Source organism: Hemicordylus capensis, chromosome 4 (genome assembly GCF_027244095.1).
Source record: "Hemicordylus capensis ecotype Gifberg chromosome 4, rHemCap1.1.pri, whole genome shotgun sequence".
NCBI lineage: Eukaryota > Metazoa > Chordata > Lepidosauria > Squamata > Cordylidae > Hemicordylus > Hemicordylus capensis.
The window spans coordinates 8,088,094-8,104,014 of NC_069660.1; the positions used below are offsets into that span (position 1 = coordinate 8,088,094).

At 50.4% G+C, this 15,921-nt stretch overlaps 1 pseudogene; it reads right to left on the minus strand.

Moving 5' to 3' along the window:
- Positions 1 to 14,524: 14,524 nt before the first annotated feature.
- On the minus strand, positions 14,525 to 14,643 carry LOC128325533 (uncharacterized; annotated as a pseudogene).
- Positions 14,644 to 15,921: the final 1,278 nt, after the last annotated feature.

A 15,921-nucleotide genomic window follows, 5' to 3' on the forward strand; every position in this document is an offset into this window, starting at 1 on the left:
GCCTGGTCTACCGTTGGCTATTATCCGTGATAGCTAAATGGAGCCTCCATATCCAGAGGCAATGTACCTGGATTCACCAATGCCAGGACAAACAGAAAAGGCCATGGCTTTCTCTTTACATGGCCACCAGCCAGATGTCTTTCACACCCAGCTTTTAGTTCACATCTCCTCTGGAATGGAGGGTGTGCATTCACATATTGGCCAGATTTACCCTGAAGTCCCTGCAATCTTTTGGGCAGCACTTCACACACAATTCACGATTTTCATCGTGTGTTAGAGAGTAGTCCAAATTATGTAAAGAGAGTTGGTCTAGAGAGGAGAGCTGGTCTTGTGATAGTAAGCATACATTGTACCCTTAGCTAAGCAGGGTCCACCCTGTTTGCCTATGAATGGGAGACTAGAAGTGTGAGGACTGGAAGATATTCCCCCTCAGGGAATGAAGCCACCTTGGGAAGAGCAGAAGGTTCCAAGTTTCCTCCCTGGCATCTCCAAGATAGGGCTGAGAGAGAGTCCTGCCTGCAACCTTGGAAAAGCCGCTGCCAGTCTGTGAAGACAGTACTGAGCTAGATAGATCAATGGTCTGACTCAGTATATGGCAGCTTCCTATGTTCCTATCTGGGGTAAAAAAAAACCAAAACACTTTTTGCATTGTTTTTGCAGGGGGCAAATTCGAAGCAGTAAGCCTGCGGTAAAGCCTGCTGTCTGGGAAAGCTCCTTATGAGCCCCCAGAGACATCTCACTAGCCACTGTGGAAGGCCGAATGCTGGACTAGATGCACATGCTGGGTCTTATCCAGCCAGGCAGGGGCTCTCTGTAGGCACTCTTTTGCAAATTGCTGCTCTGCGGAACAGATGAAGAGAGAACAAAGATAAATGTGCTAAATTGGATCTTGCCTTGGTCTCGTTTCTTGTCTTAATTTAAATTGCAAATGGAGGAGGATGAAATCCCTCCACCTGTAGCCTTGTTGCTTCCTGGGGAATGAGGTGGGGGGGGGGGCTTCTGTGCAAGAGCTTTTGCATGGGGAAGGGGGTGGTGGTGTCTGTGTACTTGATAGACCTCAGCAGCAGGCGCAAGTGGGCATCTGGGTCAACTGAAGGTGAAATCCTCCAAGAGCCTGATGGAGTCTTTCCTTTTCTGTAAATGATTAGCTGGCTTCCTTCCTCCTCTCTTAACTGCATGGTGCATTTCAGCCTTTTTCAGCATGGTTGAGAGTCTGACACTCAGGATGAATGAATCGGGAAGATTTCAGCAGAGGCTGCCCTCTCTTTGAGGGCAGGGCTGTCCTTAGGGCCATGCAAGAACAGCAGTTGCCCCAGGGCCCACTCGTTTAACCCCCATTAGAATTAACTGGAAGCCTCCTCCCCCCCCCCCGACCCACACTGACTGATTTGCCCTGGGCCCCGCACCCTGCTTGAGGGCCGTCTGGCTGCCCTGGGCATTGGCCTGAGGGAGGGATGCAGAAATGGAGTCACTCCTCCCTCCCACTGTTGCTTGAAGAGGTCCTGCTCTTGGGTGGGTGGTCTCAGACAAGGACTACTCATCTTCCAGTAGCAGGGAATCACCCCCACTCCCTTTGCATGGGACACATAGGAACATAGGAAGCTGCCATATACTGAGTCAGGCCATTGGTCCCTCTAGCTCAGTATTGTCTACCCAGACTGGCAGCGGCTTCTCCAAGGCTGCCAGGGAGGGAACTTGGCACACACTTTGAGAACCTGTGTGATGTTGTGGTTGGAGAAGGGCTGGAGTGACCCCTGTTCAAATCCCCATTCAGTCATGAAAACTCCACTGAATGACCCTGGGCCAGTCACGGCCTCTCAGCCTAACCTACCTCACAGGATTGTTGTGAGGATGAACCTGGGAGAAGGGTGGGATAAAATGTAAAGAAACCAAGAGTGACCTGGGTGGTACGGTAGAAATTAACAAGCTAATCCCTTGGAATGGAGTCATTTACAAATTCAGCTAAATTACATCAGTTCAAGCATCTACACCACATATTTAAAAATAAAGTATGCCATCAAGTCGGTTTTGACTCCTGGTGACCACAGAGCCCTGTGGCTGTCTTTGGTAGAATCTGGGTTACTTGCTATTCCCCCTCCCCAGGAAAGTCTAGGAACTGTAACTGTGAGGAAGGCTAGTGATTTCCAAAAGGGAATTCTCAGCATGCTTACCAGACAACAACTCCCAGGGTTTGTAATATTTGGTTTATTTACACAGATATGCAAGTTGAGCCCTTTGAAGATAGCAGAACACTCCCACAAATCACCAACATGTAACATTGGGTTCCCAGAGAGCAGAACTGTCTGGCCTATGCATCTTCCAGGCCCTTCTAAAGTAGCCTTGTCATGTCCCCCAGAATTTTGGGTAGCCCCCGGATTTTGGCTCCTCCACCCAGCTACTAAATTCCATCTGGATTTACCCGGATTTCAAATGTGCTGCCCGGATTCTACTCTGGGTCCGATCACATGGGAGGGCAGAGAAGGAGGGGAAAGAAAGGAAGGCTCTGCGGCTTTGCTTCCTGCCATTGGCTCTGCATGTGGCTTAACTGCTGCAGGGAGAGAGGCAAGGGAGAGCCAGAGCCGCCCTAAAGAGTTCTTTCCAGGAGCTCCGCAGCAGGACATTTCCTTGGCAGCTACTCCTGGAGGGGGCATCTTATGTCCGGATTGAGGCTAGCCCCAGACAGGCTTAATTCCAGGAGGAAAGATGGCAGGAGAGAGGGTGAGAAGAAGGAAAACATGGCAGGAGTTTCCTGCTCTCGAGGTTTCTCCCCGTGGGTCCCTGAGAGTTGAACTGGGAGCAAGACTGTAGTAAAAGAGAGTTCTATAAAAGGGGATGGGGGACTCAAAACTCAAACCCAAAGTATAAAGAAGGTGGGATCAGGGCCAGTTCCGGGGACGGGGGGCGGGGACTCTTGGCAGCATGACTTTGGTGCCCAGTGAGCCCATTTTTTTTTTCATGCTGCCAAGAGAGGGCGGAGGTCTACTAAATAAAGAGAACCAGCACTTTAAAATGGTGCCTCTTTGCTCAGTTAGCAAGGGTGAAACACGTTGTAGTCGTGGTTTTGCATCACACGACAATGTTTCCTTAAGGAGTACATCACATTTATTTCAGTGGGATTTACTCTCAAGTGTGTTTAACATTGTGACCGTAACGTGATGGCCGTTGTCCAGGCAGGCAGCATTTTCTTCTACAGCAGGCTTTGTTCTGCACAAAGTGGCTTTCTCAGCAGTCATTGGTTTGTTTTATTGTTCCTAACTGCTTAGAGACTTGGGTAGTGGCAAATCTGTCAAATAAATAAATAAATAACAAATTAGGCCATCCGGATTTGAGAAGCTTGAACCCTTTTCTCTCTCCCACAGCAGCTTGCCTAATCTGTTCACATTGGCTTCACACTCACACACACACACAGACACACACACACCCCTTGCGTGGGAGCAGGAAAGGGGCCATTTTCAAGGCTGGAGACTCCTGCTTTGCTGGTGCATTCGGGAGCATCCTCTGAGCCTCTTTGCCCATCAAGCTATAGGGCAGTTCACACAATCACACCAGTTGGGTGGGACCATTTCCCCATCTAGCTGGTTCAGAAGCTATCGATGGGATCTGGGTAGAGCGAGCTACCCAGCTGGGCCTTGATGGATGCTCAAGCTCCCTGCCTCCAACCTTGTTTTTATCTAACAACTGAGAATCAAAAGTAGGCGGCTTCTCCTACCCCAGTGTCGATAGTGTGAACTGCCCTAGTGATTAACTCACAAAAGAATGGCCAGCCTGAACTAGCCCGAGCCCGGCCACTTTACTTAACAGAAGCAATGGCTAGCCAATATTCATGGCTGCAACCTCACAATGATCATATAAAACCAGCGTGAGTCCAAAGCATTGACAGAAAGTTCATTGGCGGTGGCAGACAAGATAGAAAAGGCACTTGGATTCTACTGATGTCCTGATTCCTCTCAATGCAAGTTGGTAATTTGTCCCATACGAAAAGGCAATAGGGCACTCCCTCCCTGAAGCCTGAAGGTACAGAGAAGGGGAAGTCCAGTGCATGCGCGTCTGGCCAAACGAGAGCTCTGAGACACAGCTGACAGCAGCTGGGAAACATCTACCTGGAGAGGGGGGTCCACAAAGCCCAGTTCCAGCAAATTGGGAGCTGGGGGGGTCTCACCTAGATAGTATAATAGTCAGTAAGCTCTGAAGAATGGCTTCAGGAGGATTAACCAGAATGTATTCCACAGGAAGGGAGGGGAGGTACCTAAAGTCAGTCCACACATTTCTTCAAGCATGTGTTTTGTGAGCATGTTCTTGGGTTTTAAAACCCCCCCATTTAAATAGTAACTGGATCAGCCCCCCCCCCCTGCCCCGCACTTGAGGATCATGGTGGAAGGACTTTAATGCCACCCCCTGGCTGCTATTAGTTCAGTGGTGGCCGGGGGTGGCGAGGGGGTGGGGGGCTTCCAGTGTACAAAATCTAGGAATTTTTTTAAAAAAAAACTTCTCGGCCGCTCATCTGATCATTACAAAAGACAGTCCTGAACTTCTGCAGGCCTTTATGCAGACGACGGACTGATGTGGACTCTTCAGTTCGTCACGTCTGTGTAGTGATTCTGTGGGTAAATTAGTTCCCACACAGTCCTACTTCAGCTCTGCAACTCTCTCTGGAATCCATAACTTTAGTGGCTGGGGATGGAGGAAAACAGAGGGGGAATGAACGAGAGGAACAGGTGGGTGGGAGGGAAGCAAGATGGCCACTCTTTCTTGACAGGGGTTCCTGTGCCTAGACAGCTGCATGGCAGGCGGAAAAATTCAAGTGGTGCTCCTTTTTGCAGCCTGCTGACGAGAGGAATGGGGGAAGGCACAGCTTTGTGCCAGGTGCGGCTAGGTCATTTCTCTTCCTGGCTTTGCTTGGCATCCTCCCCGCCTCATGCAGGGTTTCTCTTCTGCAGGTCATAATACTTAGGAAGCTGCCTTCAACTGAGTCATGGCATTATTCCTTCTAGCTCAGGATTGTCCACCCAGACCGGCAGCGGCTTCTCCAAGGTTGCAGAGGCAGGAGTCTCTCCCAACCCTTCCTGGAGATGCTGCCAGGGAGGGGACTTGGAACCTTCTGTATGCAAGCATGTGGATGCTCTTCCAATGAGCTACAGCCCCATCCCCATCTGAAACATGGGGAGGTATCAGCAGGGAATAAAAGGTGGCAGCTCGAATCAGAAGCAAAATGGGAGGAGAGCTGGGCATTTTTCACACAGGGCTTTGCGCTCACATCTCCTCCAGAATGGAGGGTGTGTGTTCACATATCGGCCAGATTTACCCCAAAGTCCCTGCGAGCTATCGGAGACCACTTCACACATGATTCAGGGTTTTTTTTCATTGTGTGTGAGAAGGTAGCCCAATTTATATTCAGGGGGGGGAAATCCTCTTTTTGCATTGGTTTTGGGGGGCAACTTTGAACTTACAGTAAAGCCTGTAGTAAATTTTTAGTGAAGCCTGCTGTGTGAAAAAACTGCTCTGGTCTTGAGGGAGCAAGCATGCATTATTGTCCCCTTTGCTAAGCAGGGTCTAAGCATTTGAATGGGAGACTACGTGTGTGAGCACTGGAAGAGATTCCCCTTAGGGGGTGGGGCCCCTCTGGGAAGAGCCCCTGCTTGCTTGCATGCAGAAGGTTCCAGGTTCCCTCCCTGGCAGCATCTCCAAGAGAGGGCTGAGAGAGACTCCTGCCTGCCACCTCGGAGGAGCTGCTGCTGCCAGTCTGTGTAGACAATCCTGAGCTAGATGGACTAAAGGTCTGACTCGGTAATATGGCAGCTTCCGATGTTCCCATGGTGCTAGCAGCGCAGCAGGGATCGTGGCTGAGGCAGGCCCTACACTGCCCTGGCACAGCTTTAACCCCGTCGCTGGGTGTGTGGGAGGCCTGGGTGTCCTTGTTAAACGGCATCTGGGTGGCTCCTTGTGCGGGTGGAGGCCAATGCACTTCCACCCTCCCTGCCCCCATCCCCCCCCCGGGCTAGGGCCTCGGCGTGGGTTCCGCACAGCAGGAAGGGGCTTGTTTCACCGGACAGGCGGCTACACAAGGCCACACTGTCTCTGCCCTGGGAGTTTCCACATTAACCACATACTGTTTGCATTTGAGCCTATTCCCCTCTGCAGGGCTGTTGGAGCGGGGTGGGGGTGGTTTCCTGCCCTTTTCATCCATTCTCCCCTCCTCCCTCGCCCACCCCACCTTCCCCTGCTTTTCAGAAGCCTGTCTGCTTCCTCTCTGACGCCCCCGGGGGCTTTCCATGCTGCCAGAGAATAAATCTCATGCTATTTTTAAAACTGGGGTGGGGGGGGGAGCGGAGGGAAATGACGGAGGTCTCCTCCTGCCACAGGCTTGCCTCTGATAACTGCAGACAGGCTCCCCCGGTGAGATGAAGAAGGAAAGGAGAGGAATGTGCAGGAAGGGATGTGGGAGGCGAAGCAGGCCGCCAAGCGGAGGGGCACTTTAATCTTGGCCTCTGGGCAGGAGACCCAAGGGAGAGGGACAGAAAAGGAGGGCAGCGGGAGGGAGGGGGGTTCTCACGCTCTGGCGGGGAGGGGGGGCTGAGGGTTGGGGGGTGGGGGGAGCTCAGCAGGCCCCAGGGAGGGAGGAGGAGGAGGAGGAGGAGGGAATGGAAAACTTCTGGACGGACACCATATCTGGAAAAGGTGCAGAAGAGGGCGACCAAGATGATCAGGGGCCTGGAGCAGCTGCCTTATGAGGCAAGGCTACAGCAGCTGGGGCTTTTGAGTGTGGAAAAGAGGCACCTATGGGGAGACATGATAGAGGTCTATAAAAATATGCATGAAGTAGAAAAAGTGGGCAGAGAGAATTTGTTTCCCCTCCCTCTCTCATAAGAATAGAGCCAGGGGTCACCCCATGAAACTGAAGGCCAGGAAATTTAGGACTGACAAAAGGAAGTCCTTTTTCCACACCGCGCATAATTAATCTTTGGAATACTCTGCCACGGGATGTGGTGATGGCCACCAGCTTGGACGGCTTTAAAAGGGGCTTGGACAAAGTCATGGAGGACAGGTCTATCAATGGCTACTCGTCTGGTGGCTATAGGCCACCTCCCGCCTCAGAGGCACGATGCCTCTCAATACCTGTTGCAGGGGAGCAGGAGCAGGAGAGAGGGTGTGTCCTCACCTCTTGCCTGTGGGTTTCCCAGAGGCATCTGGTGGGCCATTTTGGTGGGAAACAGGATGATGGACTAGATGGTCCTTGGGCCTGATCCAGCAGGGCTCTTCTTATGTTCTTTTGAAAGGAAAAAGATGTTGCTGAGTGGCTGGAAGCTGCTAGTGGGGTGTGTGTGCAGGTCTCCAGGCAGTCCCAGTTACTGGGGTACAAAACACACACAGACCCCAGAAGGAGAAAGCCCAGAGCTGAACCCTTTATCCTCACAATGCCATCCTGGATTTAAAAAAGGAGAAAGAGAATGTTTCAATCCATTGCGTATTTGTCCCTCCTCTTGCTCAAGGCAGCATCAATGGAATGTTTCTCTCCCCTCCCTTCCCCTCCTTTGTGTCTATCCTCACAACAACCCTGAAAGGTAGGTTAGTCCGGGAGATTGTGACTGGCCTGAGGTCACCCAGTGGGTTTGTTTCATGGCTGAGCATAGGCTTGGAGTTGGGCCGCCCAACCTTTGGTCTCTTCGCAGCATCGGGGCAGGCAGGTAATCGACTGGTAGACTGCTGGATGACCTGCAGCAGATTGGCAAGGCTTTCTGACTCCCAAGAGGTTCCCCCCACCCACTGGATTAGGCTGTTGGAATCTTTGATCTGTAGGCACTCAGATGTAGATTTGTACTTGTATAAACAGGTGTCTGGACCAGGGTTCCCTGTAACAGGGATTTCCAGGTGGTGTGGATTACAACTCCCATCACCCCCAGCTGCAATAGCCTTTGCATCTGGGAATCCCTGTTACAGGGAACACTGGTTAGTGTTCCACCTGGGCGCTTTCCAGACTAGCTGCTCAACAGCAGCAACATTTATTTATTTATTTATTTATTTATTTATTTATTTATTTATTTATTTATTTATTCATTCATTCATTCATTCATTCATTCATTCCTTCGTTCAGGCAAGTCACATTCAAAACGTAAACAGCAGGGGGAGCAGTCTCATGGAAACTAACAACCCCCCAAAACAGCAACTTTCTTATGCCGGATACAAACCGTCCTAGCGCTATATCGCAGCGATTAAATTCGAAACGTGAAATGTGAATGGCACTGGAAATGTGAGTGGCACCCTGCTGTCTGCGGTGTCACAACACAGGAAGTGTGGAAGTGCACTTCTGAGACACGCCATGACCCCGTTGCAAGGTCTAATCTGGAAAGCGCCCTGGTCTTTGACCCAGCAGAGTCACCCTTGGAGGAGGAGGAGCCTATCCCGACCAAGACCCCGGCCTCATGGGAAGCCTCCAAGATGATCCAACAAACTCAGCTTGTCCCCACTCCTGCAGTTGCCCCTTTGCAGGAGCACTGGAGCTCTGGGGGCCCAGTGCCCCCCCCCCAAGGCCTCCCTGTCCCTACACCCCCTCTGTCACCCCTGGGGCCTCTGGAGTAGAGGTGATGATGCTGTGCGGGGGCCAGACTCCCACACTGAAGGGGCCTCATCAGGAGGAAGGGGAGATCCGCTCAGGCACCTGTTCTGGTTCAGGGTCAGCCTGCGCTCCAGGAAGGAGCAGGGCTCCTGGATCCTATCTAACCCCTTCATTTGCAGCCAGACAGGTTCAAGAGCTCCATCTTTGAGCCCTTGCTTTGTTAGACCTGGATAGAGAGCGCCTTCTTCTGCATGATCCCCGCCACACATTAAGGTCATCTGAGGAGGTACGTCTCAAGTTACCACCGGTACGTCTGGTGGTGACTCAGAGGCAGACCTTCTCTGTAGCTGCTCCCAGACTTTGGAATGCCCTCCCTGCAGAAATCTGTAATTTCAACTCTATGTTTGGCTTTTAGGAGAGCCCTTAAAACCTATCTGTTTGGCCTGGCCTTTCAGGGTTTTTAAACTGTTGTAAAGGGTTTTTAATGTTGCAGCCTGGTTTTTCAGGACTTTGAAATTGTTTTCATTGTTTAATTGTTGTTTTATGGTGTTTTTATAAACTCTGTTTTAATTGTTGATTGATTTTAATTGTTTTGTTTTAATTGTTAACCGCCTTGAGCCATTTTGGAAGGGTGGTACAGAAACTGAATAAATAATAAAAATAAAATAAAATAAATAAATAAATAAATTACAGGCAGGCAGCAGTTCACCCCTGTGTGGTAGAGTCCGGAATTGGCCCCCGAGCGATCGTTTTGCATCTGGCTCTTGTTGAAGGACTGTTGGACTTCTGCTAAAACCACAAAGGAGACCCTTCACTTCCGGCATCTGACCACACTGGCTTTCGAAGGGGACGTTTTCATGACCAGCTCTGTCAGTGGTGGCTGTTGCTGCTGCAAATATTTATATGCTGCCTTTCAACAAAAGAAGTTCACAAAGTAGTTTACATAGAACAAGGGATGTGATGATTTCCCGTCCCCAAAGGGCTCAAAGTCTAAAAAGAAAGACAAGGAGGTCATTCCCACAATCAAAAACTGTGTTCTACCTGGGTATGGGAGCTGTGTATGCTCCCAATTTTTGGTTGAGTGGAAGCAAGGTAGAAGGAAAAGCTACCTAGGTTTTTCGCTTAAACGTTGATGGGATCTGATTTAGAACCAACGAACGGAAGTACTTTTTCACACAACACATAATCAACTTGTGGAATTCTCTGCCACAGATGTGGTGACAGCCAACAACCTGGATGGCTTGAAGAGGGGTTTGGATAACCTCATAGAGGAGAGGTCTATCAACAGCTACTAGTCGGAGGGCTATAAGTCAGCCTCAAAGGCAGGATGCCTGTGAGTACCAGTTGCAGGGGAATAACAGCAGGAGAGAGGGCATGTCCTCAACTCCTGCCTGTGGCTTCCAGTGGCATCTGGTGGGCCACTGTGTGAAACCGGATGCTGGACTAGATGGGGCTTCTTGGGCCTGATCCAGCAGGGCTGTTCTTATGATCTCATTCCTAGCTTTCACAAAAACACTTCTACCCAGGTTTTCCTCTTACCTTGTTTCCACAGAACCAAAAATTGGGAGCGCACACAGCTCCCAAACCTGGGTAGAATACAATTTTTGATGGTATGAATGACCTCAAGGTTATCCACCAGCAACAGCCACAACACTGTGCTGGGCTGGATACAGACAGTTGCTCCCCTCCCCTCCCCTCCTCTCCCGCTAAATATAAGAGAATCACTGCTTTAAATCCTCTTTGCTCAGTTAGTAGGGGTTGTTTAGCTAGCTTGCCCTGACCTTCAACCTGTGTGTGTGTGTGTGTGTGAGAGAGAGAGAGAGAGAGAGAGAGAGAGAGAGAGAGAGAGAGAGAGCGAGCATTTCCAAATGGCACTCTTCACCTGCAAAGCGGTATACATCCCGCCATCTCAGCCTTTTGCTGTCTGATTCTGCTGCATGTATGGATCTGCCCTTAGAATCTTCAAATCTAGTAAATCCTTACAACAACCAAAGGAGTCCAATATTATGGGACAGGGAGGACCGAAAGACTGCAGTTTGCCCAAGACTGCCTTGTACAAGTGTTCTCAAACTGTGGTCCCCTGATCATGTCAGACTACAACCCCCATCATCCCCAGCTGCTGGGGGATGATGGGATTTGTAGTCTGACAACATCTGGGCACTTGAGTTTGAGAATCTCTGGCCTAGGGGGTATGGGTCTCTGCAGGACTTTGTCCAGGATGGGGGGAAGCTGCAGTCCTATACACACATGCCTGGGAGTAAGCCCCACTGAATTTTATAGGAATGGTTCAACCCAGGGGGTACTGCCCCCTTTTCTCCCTCCTCTGACACCCATGCTGGTAAGTTCGTAGCAGAGGCCAACCTTAAACCAGGAATTTCCCAACACACACCATTAGTCACCAAGCTGCAATTATCCATGCTTTAGTCACATATGTGGTTTCAATGGGGTTGCCCCTGCAGACGGTCTGGAAACTACAGCTGGTCCAGAATGCAGCCGCCAGCCAGGGTTTTCTCCGGGTCCAGCAGATCAGCTCACATTACGCAGGTCCTTTGTCTCCTTCACGGGTTGCCAATTTGTTTTCTGGACTCCGTTCAAGGCACCAGCTTTGACCTTTAAAGCCCTAAACAAACTGGGACCAGAGAATTTGCTGTTTGCTGCAAAGAGCCTCTTCAGCAACAAACAGCACCTTTGAGGAGTGATTTTCAAGGAAGGAACAATCTGGGGGAAAGCGTTAGTGATCACAATCTGGACTGAGCCCCCCGCGGCTGCTGTTTGTAAGGGGGAGACATTCTTACTTTCAAGCAAGCTGCTAAACAATGCATCTAACATAGCAGGTCATCTGACCCTCTTATAGTAAAGGTAAAGTGTGCCATCAAGTCAATTTCGACTCCTGGCACCCACAGAGCCCTGTGGTTTTCTTTGGTAGAATACAGGGGGGGGGGTTGCCATTGCCTCCTCCCATGCAGTATGAGATGATGCCTCTCAGCATCTTCCTGTATCGCTGTTGCCCGATATAGTACCAGTGGGGATTCGAACTGGCAACCTTCTGCTTGTTAGTCAAGCATTTCCCTGCTGCGCCACTTAAGGGGTAGGTGATGGGAAAGACCCTCTACTTTAAGCCCAGGAGGGCTCCTGCCAGTCAGAGTAGGAAATATTTGCCTAGATGAACCAATGGTCTGATTGAGTAGAACGCAGCATTGTATGTCCATTGATTCATCCTTGCAAGAAGTGGTGGGGGGGGCGCGCGGCGGTAATGATAATAAAAATAAATAAACTTTATCTATATGGCTGCTCCACAAAAATCGTTCTTACAGAGCCTCAATGGCAAATCCAAGGTTTTCATAAGTCCCCCTTTTGAAAACTATCATCTCTCATCTCCAGTGCTTCTAAATCTACCCTTTAAGAAAACCATCCCCAGTGCAGGAGCTCAGACAGGGGCAACGGCCCAAGTTCTTAATGGGAGGGTGTGAAGTCGCCGTTTCTTAAAAACAGGTTGGATAAACATCCGTCTGGGGGATATTTTAGGTCTAACCAAGGCAGCCTCTGCGTGGGCAGAAGGGCCGGATGAGTTCTCAAGGACTCTCTCCCCACCTCTGTCTCTTCTGGAGTATTTCAGGCCACTGGTGCCACCCACACCCCACAATCGCCTCCCCCGCCTGTGGCTCTTCCTTTGCCCCCTCCCTGCCCCCCCCCCCCCTGCCTGGGCCCTGAAGCCACTGAGAGGGAGATGATAAGGGCGGGGCTGGCTTGACCTCTGCTCTCCTCTCCCTCTTTGGGAGAGAAAGTCTGATAAGGGTGTGATTAAAATACCTCCCTTATCTTCCCCTAAACCGTGTGTGTGTGTGTGTGTGTGTGTGTGTGTTTTGTGGGGAGGAGGCAGGAAGGTGTGGGGGGGGCAGGGAAGGTCCCTGGATAGGATGTGCCAGTGGCCAGAACCCACTGAGATTTGAGAACAGAGCATCCTTGTAAGGACAGCTCAGGAAGGGAGCTTTAAACAGGGTCTTCTGGGGTCAGGGCTGGGACGCTGACTTTAATCTGCATAAGTGACTTAGAGACTGGAAATGAGACCGGCTTCTTAACGTCAGTCTGAATGAAAAGGAGGGGGTGGGTAGCAGGTCCAGCTGGCTTGGCAAGGGCTTGAATCCCCAAGGGTATTCTTTGTGGGGGAGGTGGCACTGCAGAGAACATGACGGCAGGCCAAACTCTCCAGTCACCATCCACATGCTTCCCCTCTGAATCTTTCTGCCTGTGCTGGAAAGCACCCCGGTTCCCCAGAAAGGCAAAGGTAGCTATGAAAGGGCAAGGGTAAATAGGAAGGGACCAAGCAGCCCTGGCTACAGCCCACAGAAGACACACACCCTCTCTAGTGAGGGGCCACCCATCTTCCCCGCTTGACCAAAGCTTTACCCTTAAACAGTGGCCTAGTGGGGACGTTGGTGGACCCTGCCAGGGTACCACTCCAGCTACGGCCCCTGGGTCTGATGTCAGACGCAGGGGGCGTGGCCATGTTAGCAAACAGGTCCACACGCCCCCGTTTGGAAGGAAAATGCGGCCAGTGCCACGTTTGCAGCCTGCTCGTTTTTGAGAGGTTTCAGCCAGTGCTTGGGCTCCCAGCCTGGCCGGGAATGCCTGCCCCTGCCTTTGCAAGCCATGCTGGGAGCCCAGCGCTTGCCGGATTATACTTCCTAATGGGGTGCACGGCCCCACTTGCTAGCATCGCCACCCTCCCACCCCGTGTCTGACGCAGCCCTTGGAACATGACAACCTTGGTTCTTTGAACCCCTTTGTGCAATGGATGCTACGCCCCTGCCCTTAAACCTTACCTACCGAAGCTCCTTATATGAACAATGAGTATGCAAAGTAAACTAGCATTTTTTATTCTGCAACATGGGTTCAGTTTTTGAAAAGGTTTAAATACAGTCAGACAGGGGCGGTGATCATCACAGCAGCTTTCATTCATTCATTCATTTGATTTCTATACCGCTCCTCCAAAAATGGCTTATATCTTACACAAAGATATAAAAAACAAATAAGATGGAACCCTGCCCCTGAAGGGCTCACAATCTAAAAAGAAGCATAAGATAGACACCAGCAACAGTCACTGGAGGTACTGTGCCGGGGGTGGATGGGGCCAGTTACTCTCCCCCTGCTAAATAAAGAGAATCACCACATTAAAAGGTGCCTCTTTGCTAAGTTAGCAACAAACAACAATGGGGTTCACAGTGACCTTGATCTGGATCAAGACGAAAACTAGCAGATTCTTTTAAGAAAATGCACTAACTTGACCAATTCAATCCAAGTTGTCAAGTCTCTCATCTCTCCTCTCCTCTTTGTCTTTTTTATGGTGGCAAGGTTTTGTTTTGTTTTGATGTTTTATGGTTTTTACTATTGAACTGATTTTAAGGTTTTAAAATGTGGTTTTAATGGAGTTTTATTGTAGTTTAACTTTTGTAAATTGCCTTGGGATGCCTTATGAAAGGTGGTATAAAAATTGAACAATAAATCAATAAAAATATGAATAAATTTTTCATCTGTTGTGCAAGCTCAGCTTCACCCATGAAATTTTATTTGTTTGTTTGTTTTATATACCACCTGACTCCAGAGGCTTGAGGCGGTTCACAAAAATGACAGGTGCCCAAACCAACACACTGAAACCTGACTCAGCTGCCAGTTGTCATAGGAAGCTGCCATATACTGAGTCAGACCATTGGTCTACCTTGCTCACTATTGTCTTCACAAACTGGCAGTGGCTTCTCCAAGGTTGCAGGCAGGAATCTCTCTCAGCCCTATCTTGGAGAAGCCAGGGAGGGAACTTGAAACCTTCTGCTCTTCCCAGAGTGGCTCCATCCCCTGAGGGGAATATCTTGCAGTGCTCACACATCAAGTCTCCCATTCAGATGCAACCAGGGCAGACCCTGCTTAGCTATGGGGACACGTCATGCTTGCTACCACAAGACCAGCTCTCCTCTCCTAAGCCTACAGCACCCGGTATTCCCAGGCCATCTCCCATCCAAGTACTAACCAGGCCTGACCCTGCTTAGCTTCCAAGATCAGACTAGATCGGGCGCATTCAGGGTCGTGTGGCCGTAGATGTCCCTCTCTCCATGTTTCAGGAGGTCTTTAGAATGTCTAAAAACACAGCATGAAGTTCATGCATTTATCTGTTCATTTGTAACCTGAAGAGAAAGAGCGAGGTGGGGAGGGAGAGGGAGAGAGAGAGAGACAGACAGACAGACAGACAGACAGAAAGAATTGCAAAATCGTGAACCTGCTCAAAGGATTGGCCAGGAGGTTTCTTTGTTTTCCATGACAGGAGACAGCAGCATGTGCAGGCAGCCAACTTCTCCTTGAAACGTTCTCCATCCTTCCATCCTCACATTTTGCTACTCCAAGCGTGTGCATCGCATGAGCCAAATGATGTGTCTTGGAATTCGATGGGGCATCTCAAAGGAACCCAGGGCACACCCCTGATCAGATGCTACAGAACTGGCACCCTTCAAATATTGTCACCCCAAGCCTGAGATAAGATGGATACTCTGGAGACAAGCAGACTGGAGGCTGCCCGGTAGCCTGAGCTTCAGAGGGAGGACCACGTGGCCTTTCCCAGCAAGAAGTTGCATAGGCTGAACTGGCCTGAAAAAATACACTTGCCAAGGTCCCCCCTCCCCGTATCCCTTGATTTTCCAAGCCAGGAGGATGATGGGTTGGTGAGCCTCCTGGCTAGACTTGCATTGCAGTTTCCCCCTCTAGTCAGCAGCTCCTGTGGGCCAGCAGCAGAGAAGCAGAGCCTGATGTACAGGGCTCCCAGTTTGAACCTCACGATGCTTACTGAAGCCAGGTGGATTTCGACAGGGCACAGCCCTGGAACCATACCATTTCTTGAGCCTTCTTTTCCGGCCCCATTACATGGCCAAACTCCTGCCAGACGACATCGCTGAGACAGACCCTCATCCTGGCAGCTTCCCCTCTGCCACTCAGTCACCAGCTGCCAAGACGCTTTGGGGCAAGTCTTGGCTCTCTCTTTGCAGCACCTGGCACTTGCTATGCAGCAGCCTCTCAACGGATCCCTCCAGGCGGCCTCCTTTCTGGGGCCTCGGTTCCAGAGGACAAGGGGTCCGGAAAGATGAAGCACAGAAGGGCTTCATACGAGCTTCATCATTCCTGCCTCACAAGAGGGGCAGCAGCCCAACCCCCTCCTCATCCCTCAGGTGGGCTTGTTCAAACTTGTAGCTTAAGCAAAGGTTCCAGTTTTTCAACCCATGTGGTTCCATGTGAGTCATGCAGGAGTCTGGCGGTGGCGGCTGCTTCTTCTTCTTCTTAATTTATTTATTTATTTATTTATTTATTTTTCACAGTCAGGCAGGTGTTAT